The sequence below is a fragment of the Hydra vulgaris genome, chromosome 06 (genome assembly GCF_038396675.1).
Source record: "Hydra vulgaris chromosome 06, alternate assembly HydraT2T_AEP".
Classification (NCBI taxonomy): domain Eukaryota; kingdom Metazoa; phylum Cnidaria; class Hydrozoa; order Anthoathecata; family Hydridae; genus Hydra; species Hydra vulgaris.
The window spans coordinates 32,441,608-32,456,749 of record NC_088925.1 but is presented as its reverse complement, the minus strand read 5'-3'; positions in this window follow the sequence as shown (position 1 = coordinate 32,456,749).

Here is a 15,142-nt window from a genome sequence, read left to right as displayed (position 1 = left end):
GCAAAAATGCCTTTGTCAGAAAATTCTTTGTACAATTTATCATCTTACAAAATAATAAGTCAACCACGTGTTGGAAGCATGGGAGGCGGCGTTGCAATCTATATTCTTGACAAGTTTGTATTTAAAGCAAAAAAAAAATTTTGTAAAGCAAACAAACATGAAACTTTGTGTATTGAAATTCTAAATAAAACTGGTAAGCCTTTTTTAATCTTCTCGCTTTATCGACCACCATGCGGTAAGCAAATTAGCCTTCATAATAGCCTTAGAGCAATTATATCGCAAATGAGCATTCAGAATTAGCATATTTTTTTCGCTGGTGATTTTAACTTAGATGCTATGTGTTATGAAAAGTTTGTAAATACAAAAAACTTTTTTAATCTACTACTTGAATTTAACATTATATCTACCATTTTCAAGCCAACGCGTATTACAAAAACTACTTTGTCCTCGATTGATAATATTTTAACTAATAATTTTTTAAATACTCCTTTCGAATCTGGCATTTTTATTTCAGATTCCTCTGATCATTTTTCTATCTATCACATTGCGCACGGAGTTTCTTCTAACAACGGCAATAAAAAAGTATTTGTTACTAAAAGAAATCTTTGTATTCAAGCCTGGATAAACTTAAAAAGAAGTTGTACGAAGAGCGATGGGAAGACGTCTATTCCTCTGCAGACCCCAATAGCGCGTTTGACAATTTTTTGAATACATTTCAAAATGTTTATGACAATGTCTCCCCAAAATTAACCACTGAAATAAAAAATAAACAACTTAAAAACCCATGGATGACAAATAATTTGATAAAATCATCAAAAAGAAAACAAAATCTTTATATAAAATTTCTAAAATCTAAAAAGGAAATTGACAAAAATGCGTACAAATCATATAAAAGGTTTTATCAAAATAACTTAAAACAAGCTAAAATAAAGTATTATTCTAACCAGCTGGATAAAAACAAGTTTGATATCAAGAAAACTTGGTCTATTATAAATGAAATAACTGGAAGAGAGAAAAAGAAACTCTCTTGCTTACCAAAACAAGTAATTATTAACAACAAAACTATAACAAGTGAAATAAATATATGTCAAGAATTTAACAAATATTTTGTTAATGTAAGCGCCTCTCTTGCATCTAATATTGTTCAGTCGACTAAAGTGTTTGATGAATACTTGGGAGATAAACCTACAACTAGCATATCTAATGAAAAAATAAATAAACACGAGTTTAACAAAGCGCTATTTGAACTAAAGCGTAACAAGTCATGTGGATATGACGACATTACTAGTAATGTAGCTATCTATGTTATGGATAGTATAAATAAGCCATTATTTTATTTAAGAGCATTTTCATTTGAGAATAGTATATTTCCTGATAAATTAAAATTAGCTAAAATTCACCCAGTTTTAAAAAATGGTGATTATTCTTCTGTTTCCAATTACCGCCCTATATCACTACTCCCTGTCTTTTCAAAAATATTTCAAAGGGTAATTTTTAATAGAATTTATGATTACCTGACATTAAATACGCTTTTATACAAAAATCAATTTGGATTTCAGAGGTACTGCTCTACTGAACACGCTATTATTGAACTTTCCAATAAAATATCTATGTGCTTTGATAAAGGAGAACAAGTACTTAGAGTATTTATCGATCTCTCTAAGACATTCGATACCGTTGATCACGGAATTTTGCTTTCAAAGTTAAAGCATTTTGGCATTAAAGGCCTTACATATAAGTGGGTTAAAAGTTATCTTTTTAATAGAAAACAGTTTGTTGTCCTGGAGGAGTCAGGAGCTCTTGATATTGATTGCGGAGTCCCACAGGGATCGATCTTGGGACCTTTATTATTTTTAATATATGTTAATGATATGAATAAAGCTTCTCATAAAATATCGTCAATTATGTATGCAGACGATACAAATTTATTCTACAACAATTCTGATGTAAAAATATTGTTCGAAACAGTTAACACTGAACTGGAAAGCTTTAACCAATGGTTTATAGCTAATAAGTTATCATTAAATTGTAAAAAAACAAGTTTTACTTTCTTCCATAAAATAAGACAATCAACTAATCTTCCGTTAAAGTTGCCAAAACTGTCAATTAATAAAAATGAAATAAATCGAGTAAATTATACAAGGTTTTTGGGAGTAATATTTGATGAGAACCTATCATGGAAAAAACATATTAGTCTTATTGAAGCAATAATATCATCTGCTATAAGTGTGTTATATAAATCTAGGGTCTTTCTTGATTACAAATCACGCAAAATGCTTTACTTCAGTCTTGTTCATTGTCATCTCTCTTACGCTAATATTGTTTGGACTAACACACACAAAACTAAATTAATAAGATTACAGAGGCTACAAAACCACGCATGTAAAGCGGTTAACTATTTAAAAAGATTAGAAAACCCTTCCCCTGTAATGAAATACATGAATGTGTTTAACATATCAAAACTTAATTCGCGTCAAATATTAATATTTATGTATAAATATAAGAATAACTTGCTGCCAAAAATATTTTCTGATATTTTTACATTGGCGTTTTCACAAAAATACAATCTTCGGTCAAATAGCAACCATAACTATCAATTGAGCAGAGTAAAATCACAAGTGTCAAAATTCTCAATTATTAACCAAGGTCCGTCATTATGGAATCAATTAAAAATGACAATATAAAAGATTTGAAAAGCACTTCCTCTTTTAAACGACAAATGAAATTGCATTTCCTAAACTTCTAATATATATGCGAGTATGTTTATATATGTGTGTGTAAGTATGTTTGTATATGTGTTTGTGTATGTGTATGTGTACATATGAGGATGTATATATGAGTTTTTATTCTTCACCTAGTATTTTTCAGAAAAAATATTTTATTGTAAATTTACTAAAGCCATGTGGGCTTTAAATGTTATTGTAAAGGGGCTCTATGAAAAGATTGTGGGGACACCAGTCATCCGTATCTTCTTTGAGCCCCTGTCTGTTTTACGTATATTCTTTGTGTAACGTAAAAGTTTCATTGTATTTTTATTATTTTATTTTTATATAAACATCGAAAAAATAAAAAATAAAAAGTTATATTGCGGTTCATATTACTGTTTGTGTACTTATTTCACTTCATTCAATCATATCATTTTATAAACTGTACTACTTAAATGTCTAGTCACTGCAAATATTGTTTTAAGAAAATTAAAACAATATTTGCAGCAAACATCATTATTGGCTGTTTTAATCGCTTTCCTAATATGGAAAACGATTAAATAATATTTCAGAATTTATTATATCATATTTTAAAAAAAAGTAAAATTACCGGCAAAAATATTACAAATATTTTTGCCGGTAATTTTACTTGCACGGTATCAGATCATTTACCCCAATTTTTAATACATCCATTATATAGAACCAAAATTAATCCTCGTAAAAGCTGCATTTTTCTTCGGAATTTAAAAAAAATTAATTGCGAGAAATTATGTAGTGATTTCTCAAAAATTAGCTAGACTAATGTAGTCGACGAAGGTAAGACTAATAAGTCATTTGAAGAGTTTTTCAATTCTCTTTTAGATAAACATGCACCATTAAAAAAAGTCAGCAATCGCTGCTTATCAAGGGGTCTCAAACCTTGAATAACATGAGGAATCTTGACTTCAATTAAAATACGAAATAAAATATTAAACAAATTTCTTAAAACAAAGAATCCTAATAGCAAACTCAATCGAGAAAAATCTTATAAAGCATATAGAAACTTACTTATTACTCTCACCTGTCGTAGTAAAAAGAACCATTACTCTAAGTTCTTCTCCGATAATTCCAAAATTTTGAAATCTACATGGGATGGTTTTAGGAATCTTTTAAACATTAGTTCGAGAGTTAACTCATATCCTTCCTGCTTATATTCTAACAACTCCATGATATATGACCCCATTAAAATTTCGGAATCTTTTGATTCATTCTTTGTTTCAATTCCTGAAGAATTACAGAAAAAGATTCACTCATCCAATACTGACTTTAATAAATATCTTAAAAATCCTAATCTTAAATCAATATTAATAAAACCTACCGACAAAAACGAAGTATTATCGATTATTCATTCTCCTTATGACAGCAAGGCTTCGGGACCTAACAGCATTCCAATATCTATTTTTAAAGCTCTTACAAATAATATCTCTCCTGTGCTTTCTGAACTATTTAATCTGTCATTCATCATCGGTGTATTCCCTGATATCTTAAAAACTGCTTCTGTTATCCCAACTCATAAAAAAGGTTCAAAATTTGAATGTAGTACTACAGACCAATTTCATTATTATCAAATGTCAGCAAACTTTTAGAAAAAATATGTATTCTCGTATTTACAACTTTTTGAATAATTCTGCTTGTTTTCATATTCGACAATTTGGGTTTCGCTCAAATCACTCCACTTCTCATGCTCTTATTAGCATTACTGAAATGATTCGTGGTGCAATTGACAGTGGTTCCTTTGCTTGTGGTGTATTCATGATACGGGTGATCACAATATTCTAATAAAAAGTTAAACTACTACAGAATATGTGGTATTTCTAATCATTGGTTTTCTTCCTATATTAGGGATCGCACTCAGTTTGTTTCAATTAATGGATTTGAATCCACACATAAAGTTATTAAATATGGTTTTCCACAAGGTTTCGTTCTTTGATCGTTATTGTTTTTATTATATATAGATGATTTATTTTGTTTACTAAAAAAGGTCATTATGCTGATAATACGTCATTATGCTGATAATACGTCATTATGCTGATAATACTAATCTTTTATATATTAACAATTCTCTTTGTAAAAAGGTTAATCAAGATCTTCATCGCTATATAACTGGTTAAATAGTAATCGGATTTCATTGAATGTTAATAAAACTGAATACATTATTTTTCATTCCCCTTAAAAAACTATTGATAATATTAGAATCAAAATTAATGAGATCTGATATCCAAAAAAAATTTTCTGATAGTTGTAAAACTTGTAAAGTTTTACAACTTTTTGTGTTTGACTTTCTCCACAAATCTTTTTGTGTTTGACTTACTCCAAAAAAAACTACCAAACTCTTTTTTAAATTTGTTTATTAAACCAAATGAAATTCACAATCATCACACCAGGAATACAGAAAATAGTAAGCTATACTCTTCTTTTTTCAACACAATTAAATATGGTAAGTTTTCTATAAAACAACAATGTAAATCCCAATGGAATACACTGGGTATTCCTGCATTTATAAAAAAAGTCTAAAAAAAATATCTACTTGTTATGGACTATTTACTGCTCAACAGAGTTCAATTTAAAATTATATTGTTGGAGTGTATTTCTTTAAAATTTCTCTCTGTACTGAAGTTGTCTTTGATAAATAACTTCTTTAACAAACGAGTTGTTTGATTTTTGCTTTATTTTTTATTTATCTATATTATATTTATTTATTATTGTGTTATTGTTGTTACATTTTAGGTTATTATTATATTTATTTATTATCTATGATATGTACATACAATTTGTTTTTTATTATAATTATTCTTAATATTATTGATACTTTATTATTCTTTGTTATTATTTTGTATTATTGCTATAAATATTACAAATATCATTATTATTTGTTTAACAATCTTTTCTTTTTTTTCCTCTCTTATTTATATTTTTTATGTTTTTTAGGTGTCACTCCATTGACTAGTTTGTAATTATATGAGTGACACCAAACCAAATTCTATTAATTTACGATGAGCATTTGTAAATTTTTATTGATATGATCGAAAAAAAAAAAAACTTTCGCTGTTAACTTATATCTCCAACTTATGCATTAAATATAAATTTGTGAAACACGTTTAATCAATTCTAAAATGATATACGTATAAAAAAAGAGCAAGTGTAAAGTTGCATTTTTGAATAAAATTTTTTATCGAAATTAATTTTGACTTGCCGAAATGTCGGTATCGGTTTCGGTAAATTATTTTCCGAAATGTCGGTTTCGGCACCGAACTAGAGTACCCAAAACTTCGGTTTATTTCGGTTTTTGCTCTTTTTCTGTTTCTCTCGATCACTAATTATATGCATTTAAAAACTAACCATGAAAAAAATCGCAAAGTAAATTGAGATGACCTTTAAATTTTAAAATTATAAAACTTAAGTAATAAATTTTTAATATAATTGTTATCAAGTTGGGCTGTAGACAGTTTGCATTTGCATGCAGATAAGCCAAAAAATAAATAAAAGCTCTTTTTCTGATAAACTATACTAGATTTGTTTTCTTTTGATTTTATGATACTCAGCGCACAAAACTGTTTTTAAAAAAGTTTTTCCTTATACTTTTCTCTTGTATCACGGGGAGTTTTGGGCTTTCAGTTGACTAATTTTCACGTTTAAACTTGTTTAAACGTGAAAAGGTTGCTAGCAAGAAGATATTCTAATCTCTCTTCGAACCGAGAACTTGTGGCGATTCCTACTTTTAGATGGCTTCTTACTATTTTCAAATTGTACTATAAAAATTTTTTTTATAGTTTTTTAGATTTATATGTATTTTTTATAGATGCACTTCGATTTATTCATCATTCGATTTCAAGAAAAATTATAGATAGAAAATTAGATATAATGTTTTATCAATAACTAGTAAAAGTTACCAATTTTAACGAGATTTTAAAAAAATGTTACGGCCCTAAAGGTGGTTTTTTTATTTATATCGTAATTAATTATTTTACTACAGCGCGCTATAAACTTGTTCAATTGTTAATATATGTTTGTTGTTGTTTTTATATAAAAAAACATTAAAAATGGTTTTCCTATTTTTATTTTTATTATCTTTTGTTTATTTTCTGGACTAGCACTGTTTAAGCTTTAATGTGTTTTTGTTTTATTTTTTATTATTTTATATAAATACTCTTTTCAAAAAAAAAGCAAGTTTGACAATATCCATTTTCATTAAAAATGGTGGATTTTTAGAATAAATCGTTCGCTACAAATAAAAAATGTTTTTACATTACTTTAATCAGCTTGATAAAAAGAAAAAAAGAACATTTATAGCATTTGAGATGTTTTTAGATTTAAGTGGGTTCTTAGATTAAACCACACATTAAACACAAAGCCAAACTTTTGAGAATCGCTAAGTTACGTTTCAAAGCAACATAATTAATTTTTACTATTACGTTCTTATTTAGTTAAATCATTTTGAGCAGCCGTGGCACTACACCTTTTCAAGATGTAATTGAGAACTTGAAAGTTTTTAAGGAAAGTAAGATGTAATTTGACTTACTTGACTTACTTGTAATTTGAATACTTGAAAGTAATTAAGTAAAGTAAGATGTAATTGAGAAATACTACATATAATTTAGAAGTCGGAATATGTAATTAAGGAGCACAACATGTAATTAGGAAATTTTATAATGTTATTGAGAAACCCAACATGTAAATAAGAAATCGCAATATGGTAATTTATTGTTATTTCGCCCACCACTCAATCTCGCCCACCATCTTTGATTGCTTATATGTCCGTTAACACACACGCTACATCATCACAAAGACATTTATTTAGAGCAGCAACCTAACCTTTATTAGCATCATAACAACCAACCTCAGAGGAATCGTAAATAAAGAATTATCGCTTAAGGAAAATTAGTTGATTTTTGCTAAGTTTTTTGCTACTTAATTTGCCTAATTCAAACCAGCTAATGCAACTCTACCAAGTTAATTAGTTATTGTGCATTTTAGATTATATTTTTATTTTGTTCTCCACATTTTATTCTCTAATTGTAATAACATTAACAATCGTTTGAAATAGTAGAATATGCATAAATTTATTTTCTGCTCAACCTCCCAAATTAACTTAATCTTGCTCACAGAATAAATATATTATCGCCCAATGCATTCAACCTCACCCGGATGGGCGAGAATAGATGCAGCATGTTACATTAAAACATGTTTATGAGAACTCTTTCGCTACCAGCAGTTTTAAAAAACCTTTCGCCGTGACTCCTTTTACTTTTTGATTATATTGACATATTTAAAAAATAATCGAAATTCAAAATCATAAAATTTTGTAAAGATATATATTAAGGACATCATGTTTTTGATCGCTTACAAAGAAGTATATTTTATATGTATTTTTATTCTATATACTATTGAAAAAATAATTTTATAAATTAATTACCCTTAATTCAACATTGGTATTATCGTAAAATTGAACCCCAAATTTACTTGATAATTGCTTTGACAAAAATTGATGATATCTACGTTAATGTATATTTGATTTAAAATAATACGCTTCCTCAGTGTATTGTTTTTAAGGAAACTAATTAAAAAATAAATTGCTTACCAAGACATTTTTAGAAAACATTGATCCACAACGTCCTCAGTTATTGATTCTGGATAGGCACGACTCTCACACTTCATTGAGCTAATTGATATTGCTATCCACAACCAGATAGATATAGTTGAAATGCCTTCACACACATCAAACTGGCTTCAACCATGCGACCGAACCTTATTCAAGCCACCGAAAGATTATTATTGCTCTACAGCACAAGATCTGATGGGTCAGTTTCCAGGAATTATTTCTTGTCGTTCAAATTTTGCAGGTATATTTGCTTCAGCTTGGAAAAAAGCAATGACTCCTAGTAACATTGCATCTGGGTTCAAGTCGTGTGGAATTTATCCATTTAATCCTCAGGGTATTCCTAGTGATGCATATTTGCCAAACTATCTACACCCAGTTGAGGATATTTCAGCTATTTCAACCGTTGATAATATTTCATTACCTGGTGCAGATAATGATAAAAATTTTGAAAACGTTTTGCACAATGGTACCGGTGAATCATCGATTGGCATAAACGAGAATGAAAATCTGAATGTACATGAGATTGCAGCAGATAGTGGACTTCTTATCAATGTTAATAATGTCATGACTCAGGATACATCACAATGCTTACAAATAATGGAAACTGAAATGAATCCTTCTCAGTTAATAAACTACAACTATCTGTTTGAAAACGGCTTTGATCTTGCTTGCGACAACGAGTTTGTGACCTAGTATGCACTAAAACGTTTAGTTCTCAACAATATGTCAAAAAATATATCTGAACATTAAAATCAAGCATTAACAAAAGTAACAGAAGTTATTGAAATGAATTGCTCTTTGGTATTAGACTATTTTATTTTTGCTAATACTACTATACAATGAAAATCATTATTTAAAACTTTAGCTTGCAACTTTGATGCTCATATTTTATGTACAAATTGATAAAAATTTTTATTGTTTTCTTAGGAATTCCAATCATCAATTGTTCAAGAAAATAATTTTTCAGACTTCGATGTTTCTATGGACGCTGGAAAGGTTGCTACTCTTCTAGAACAGTTACAAAATGGCGCTGAAGAAGATTACGCAGTTCACAGTTTGCTACAAAGAAACGTTTTTATTTTAGAAGCAGAAAATGTTGTTCCTGATAAGCAGCTTGCATATTTGGTCAATCCAGTTGAAGAAAAAAAAGTTGATTTAATTGTGAATAGTTTTAGTAACGCTCTTACTAAACTAAAAGAAAATGAAATCTTAGAACCACTTATAACGCTAAAATTGAAATCTACTACAGTTTCAGATTTTCCATTTGCAGGCTCATCCTACCCTGGTAAGTCAATCAATTCACGAAGTGATCAATATTTTCATAGCAACAATGCAACTTTTATTAAATTTTAAAGAAATTTAAAATCTTTAAAATTATTTAAACATTAGTACTTTTATTGAATATATGTTTTTATATGTGTGCAGGTGATGGAGATGATGATGTCTTGACATATTCTAAGGCCACCGCACAGGAAAAGATAGCGAACAGACTAGGTCAGCTAAAATACTTCGTTTTAACTCCTCAAAAAAAGTCTCAGCAAAACTCAGCAAAACTGAAATATCACCGGGACAAAATCGAACAGGAAAGAGAAAAATGGGAAAGAAAACAACTGCGACTTATCAATGCTGCTAAGCGACTCAAAGAAAAAGAAGAAGAAAAAGTATTGGCTTAGAAAAGAAAATTAGAAAATTGTGCCAACAAGTCTACAGCAACAAAAAAAAAGAAGTTCAATTCACTATCATCTTTATTGCAACCATGGGTTGGTCCCGAGAACAATACTGACTAATATGTACTAAATATTTTAAAATCTTTTTCATATAATAAAAAATGCATACAATTTCGTATTATATATATAAACTTTTTTATTATTTTTATTTAAAAATACTCTAATGGTCTTATGTGCGTGGTCTTATGTTAAGACCTAATGGTCTTATTAATTTTGTGATAAGACCTAATGGTCTTATCACAAAGCACCGCCACTTGGGCATAAGCATTTAATGAGTTGGTTGCCCATTTCAAGCCTAACCGATAACATATAATTGCTTCGAACAGCATTTGAACTCGCAACCCTTGTATTACGAGTCCCATTCAGATCCAGGTCAGAATCTAGGGAGGGGTGAAAGATCGCATTTACAAAAACCCCATGCTTTTTTACTTTTCTAATTAATATAGTGCAATTGAGCATACAAATTAACTAACGAGATTCAGTCTCACCAACCTGTATATAACGTCACCCTAGGCGAGTATAAGTTCTTTTTAAAAGGCACACAAAGGGTGACTTTAAATCAGCATGGCGAGATTGAGTTCAAGTGGGCAAGATTCAGTGCTTTTGACACTCAGTACAGTTTTTAATGGTAATGCCAAACACTTTTAAAAAGTCTACAATAGTCGGCATAGTTTTGTAGCTGAAAGACTAAGCTATCGAATGATGTATTGTACAGCAGTGTAGGTCTATAAAATGCCTTTCAACTGTAATTTTAGTGTGGATGTGGGCGAGGTTTGATTAAGTTACCCTATGTAATTAGAAAAACAAAAGTTGTAATCAAGAAATCGTAATATGTAAATGAGAATACATTATTTGTAAATGCAATGTAAGCTTAAAGGTTATTATAAAAGATCTTCTTGGACATGCATTTTGATAAGTTAATAATATTAAATTTAGCATTTGTATGCACCAGCAATACAGTAATACAGTAATGGAATTATTTGTGTTTATTTATTATTCATCTTAAATCTCAATTAAATTTTTCACAAACAAAAATAAAAGAAAGTTTTAATTGACGCCCAATAGGATATTTCCAGTTACCGCCTAAACCTCAAATGCCTTTTTGACTTTTTATATTTCATTGATATTATATTATTATTTCCAGCCTTAAATTACAATGTATACTAGGACTGCAAAATTGAAAATACAAAGAACTTTGTATTCTTTATACTTTCCTTAACTACAACTATCATGTTCTCAATTACATTTCTTATTTACAACTTTCATTTTCTCAATTACATCTTACTTTTCTTAATTACAACATTCATCTTCTCAACTACATGTAACGTTTCTTAATTACAACTTTCACCTTCTCTATTACATCTTACTATTCTCAATTACAAATTTCAAGTTCTCAATTACATCTTGAAAAGGTGTAGTAAGAGCGCTTGCTTCAGAAGAAAAAGATCCAGGGTTTAATGCGAGCTCTGGGCATAATTTGCGTTATCCATAAGAAAGGAGACGTGAACTTCCTTGTTAAATACTCTTCCGCTGTGTACAACCATTATAAAGTAAACATACAATAACTTTGCACCGTTTAAAAATTATATACAAATATTTACAAGTATGTTACTAATCTATAATCAAATTATATACAAATATTTACAAGTATGTTAAGATCTGTTACTAATCTATAATCAAAAGAAAATCGTAAAAATAAAGTAAAAAATAATCACACCTAAAAAACTAAAGATAAATTAATAATGTTATAATTAATTAAGATAAGATTTAAATTAGAGACAAGTTAATAAGATTGGTGTTAAAAAAAAATAAAAAATAAAAAAAAGAACCTTAAAAAGAATTTAATTTATTAACCTCGTTATAAGGTTTTTGTTTGAGTTTTTGTTTGAATAGAGAAAGTGAAGAATGATTTATTAGCTGGTTATATATATATATATATATATATATATATATATATATATATATATATATATATATATATATATATATATATATATATATATATATTTGCATTAATGAAACCGAAATTCATAACAAAAGTGGAAAAAACATCTATGCTTTTTCCAAACTGGTATGTTTGCAAAGCAGCTTAAATTAATAATATAAAAAAGCAATACCTGCAAACTTTGATGGAGAAGGAAGAATGCTTTATTGTAAAATTTACCAAGAAATGAAAGTATCATCAAAGAAAATCAAAAAAGAAAATCACTAATCTTATTAATGACGTCTTGATAAAAGAGTTACATATAGGTGCTAAAATAATAAGGTCTTATTTTTAACAGAATAGGTTTTGAGTTATTTGACCTCTTTTTTTATTTTATTTTATAATTCCCCAAGGCCGAGAAGGCCACTACAGATGAGGAGGCTACTTGTGGTTATAACCCTCTCTCAACTCTATAACTCCAAAACACGAACCTTGACAAACAAGGCCGCTGCGCGGAGAAACAAGTCTTTGTACTTATTTGGCGATAAGCGTTCTTGTATTCTGAAAATACAAAAAGAAATGCGGGTTTTCACTAATTTCTTTAAAAATCTTTTCTCATATTTTTGTAGGTTTTGTGTGGTTAATACAAGTTAAAAGTGTTTAATATAAATGTGTATGTTAAAATAAATCAATGGTAACCAGAGTAACCTTAGATTTTTATGTCAAATTGATTTTTACTCAATGAAAAATTTATTAAAAACTAAAAAAAAAACATGGCGAATCGACAAAAAACGTTTATAGCGCTCTGTACAAAACAACAAAACAATAAACTTCCATATAATTAAAGTAATTAAAACTTCCATATAATTAAAGTAATTAAAACTTCCATATAATTAAAGTAATGAATTTTATGAAAATAAGAATTTGCTTTTTTAGCTCAATGTGACGTGTAAAACTTGACGGCAAAGTCTTTCTAAGGTATAATATCTTTATCGATAATTGTTATATTGATAAAAAATGAGGAAACAAAGTGTAAAAGTTCGAGTGTGTTTTTAATGAATATTATTATTCCTGTACCTTTGACTTTTCAAAGAAGTGTACTCATCCAGTGTAATCGAAAAGCGTTTTCCAATAATTACTAAAGATTTAAAAGTGTTTTAATGGTCATTTCTCACGCTAGTTGCAAAATTTTTAACTGACTGGATTGCTTGCTTGTGACTTTTTGCAAATTAAAAAACTTTTTCACACATTGCAGATTAAATTAAAGAACTGTTAACAATGGCGTGGAAACTAAATTCTTCCAGCGCCGTCGAAACAACTTCATCAATTGATTGCTTTGGAAAAAAAGTTGAAATCAAATACTTTTTTTGATTCTGTTGCAGCTTTTTGTTGCCAACTTTTCTTGTGTTTCTTTTTTTGACTCCATTTTTTTTGTCTAGTTAATACCACATTCCAGTTGTGAAACTTAAGTATTTACTGATATTTCCACATATTTTGCAAGTCTTCTTTCAAGTCTAATATTTTGCAAACTTTTAAGATTTCTCCTTTAAAAGAGAAATCTTAAATATTTGCAATTGATAATCAATTGATTTCTCCTTTAAAGGAGAAATAAATTGATTATCAGTTATCAATTGATTGATTATCAATTATCAATTGATTGAGGTGTAGTGTACCAAACGTCTGACATTTTGAAGAAAACTGAAACTAATTAATTCATAAACATCACAATAAATGTATCACAAGAAAGAAGTAATATACTTCTTAAAATGTTTAGAAAAAACTTAACCAACAGTAGCAGTTTCCAAACAAAACAAACAATTGCTTAGTTGATAAAAAATTTATTGACCAAACCATTTTAAAATATTTCAAACCTTTTAAAATATTTTAAAGCATTTTTGAGCATAATAATTATATTTACCATATTCTTTGTTTAAACTTTTGTTAGAGAAACAAATAAATAAATGAGATAGAAGAGTTCTGATTTCCGTAACAGCATGCATAACTTTAGGTAGGGGTAAGCAAACCCGAATATCCGGTCCGATTTACTGAAATCGAATTCGGATTTAAACAAATCGGATCCGGTATCCGGTTTTGCTCACCCATAGTTAAAACTTCCAAGTTGGAAGTTTTAACTAGGGGGGATTTTAATTAGTCTATTCCGGATATCTGGTTTTGCTCATCCATAGTTGAAAACTCCAGCTACAGATTTTAACAAATCGGACCGGATATCAGGTCCGGTTTGGTAAAATCCGATTTTAAAAATCGGACCAAATATCCGGCTTTGCTCACACCTAACTTTAGGAGTGATATGTGCGTTTCTGACTATGATAAAAAAATTGTAACAAAATTTTTAATAAAATATCATTCACAATGATAGAAAAAAAGAAAGTTCATTTCATAATTGGAGATTTCAAATAAATTGCTTAATTTATAGTATAGTATAGTGAAAATCATTAGTTACGGAAATTTACTGACATAATTTTACCGGTAAACTTTTGGTAAAAATCTAATATATATATTTACAAATATACAAATATATAGGTCCATTAGTCGCAGATTAATGTTAAGTGTTGTGGGAGAAAGGGGCAAATGGATATCAGGTCCGGTTTGAGTTGGTGACGATAGAGGTTGGGAGTACGTTAGGGCGCTCTAGAGAAGAATGGTGGAAAAAAATTTCTCTCAGAATCTTGCTCCCTGGTAATTTTCCTATTCGTTCATCTATTTTGTGATAAAATACAAAATATCAAGTCGTTTAGTCATGTTTAAGCCTTGCCACGAGCTCACTAAATTTTCTTATTAAAAGTTATGCTAGTCCTTTTTCTAAACTAATCTAAATATTTTTCTAAACCTTTTCTAAATTTTTTTTTAGGAAAAAAATTTAATAAAAGAAGTTAAACAAGAATTACTCATCAGACAGAAGCAGACTGAATTTTGTAGCGCTGTATAGTGTATATATTACACTATAATACGGAATCATTGGTTTTGAAGGAACTCTTAAAAACGATCATGAATAGACCTGTCCTCAGGAAAGCTATTGACAGGAAAGATATTGACACCTGGTTATTAGGAAAAGCATTAACTGAATTACTACAAACAAGAATTCCTTCGAAGGGAGATGAGGTGTGTTTCTTTTTCTTTTTGAAGGACG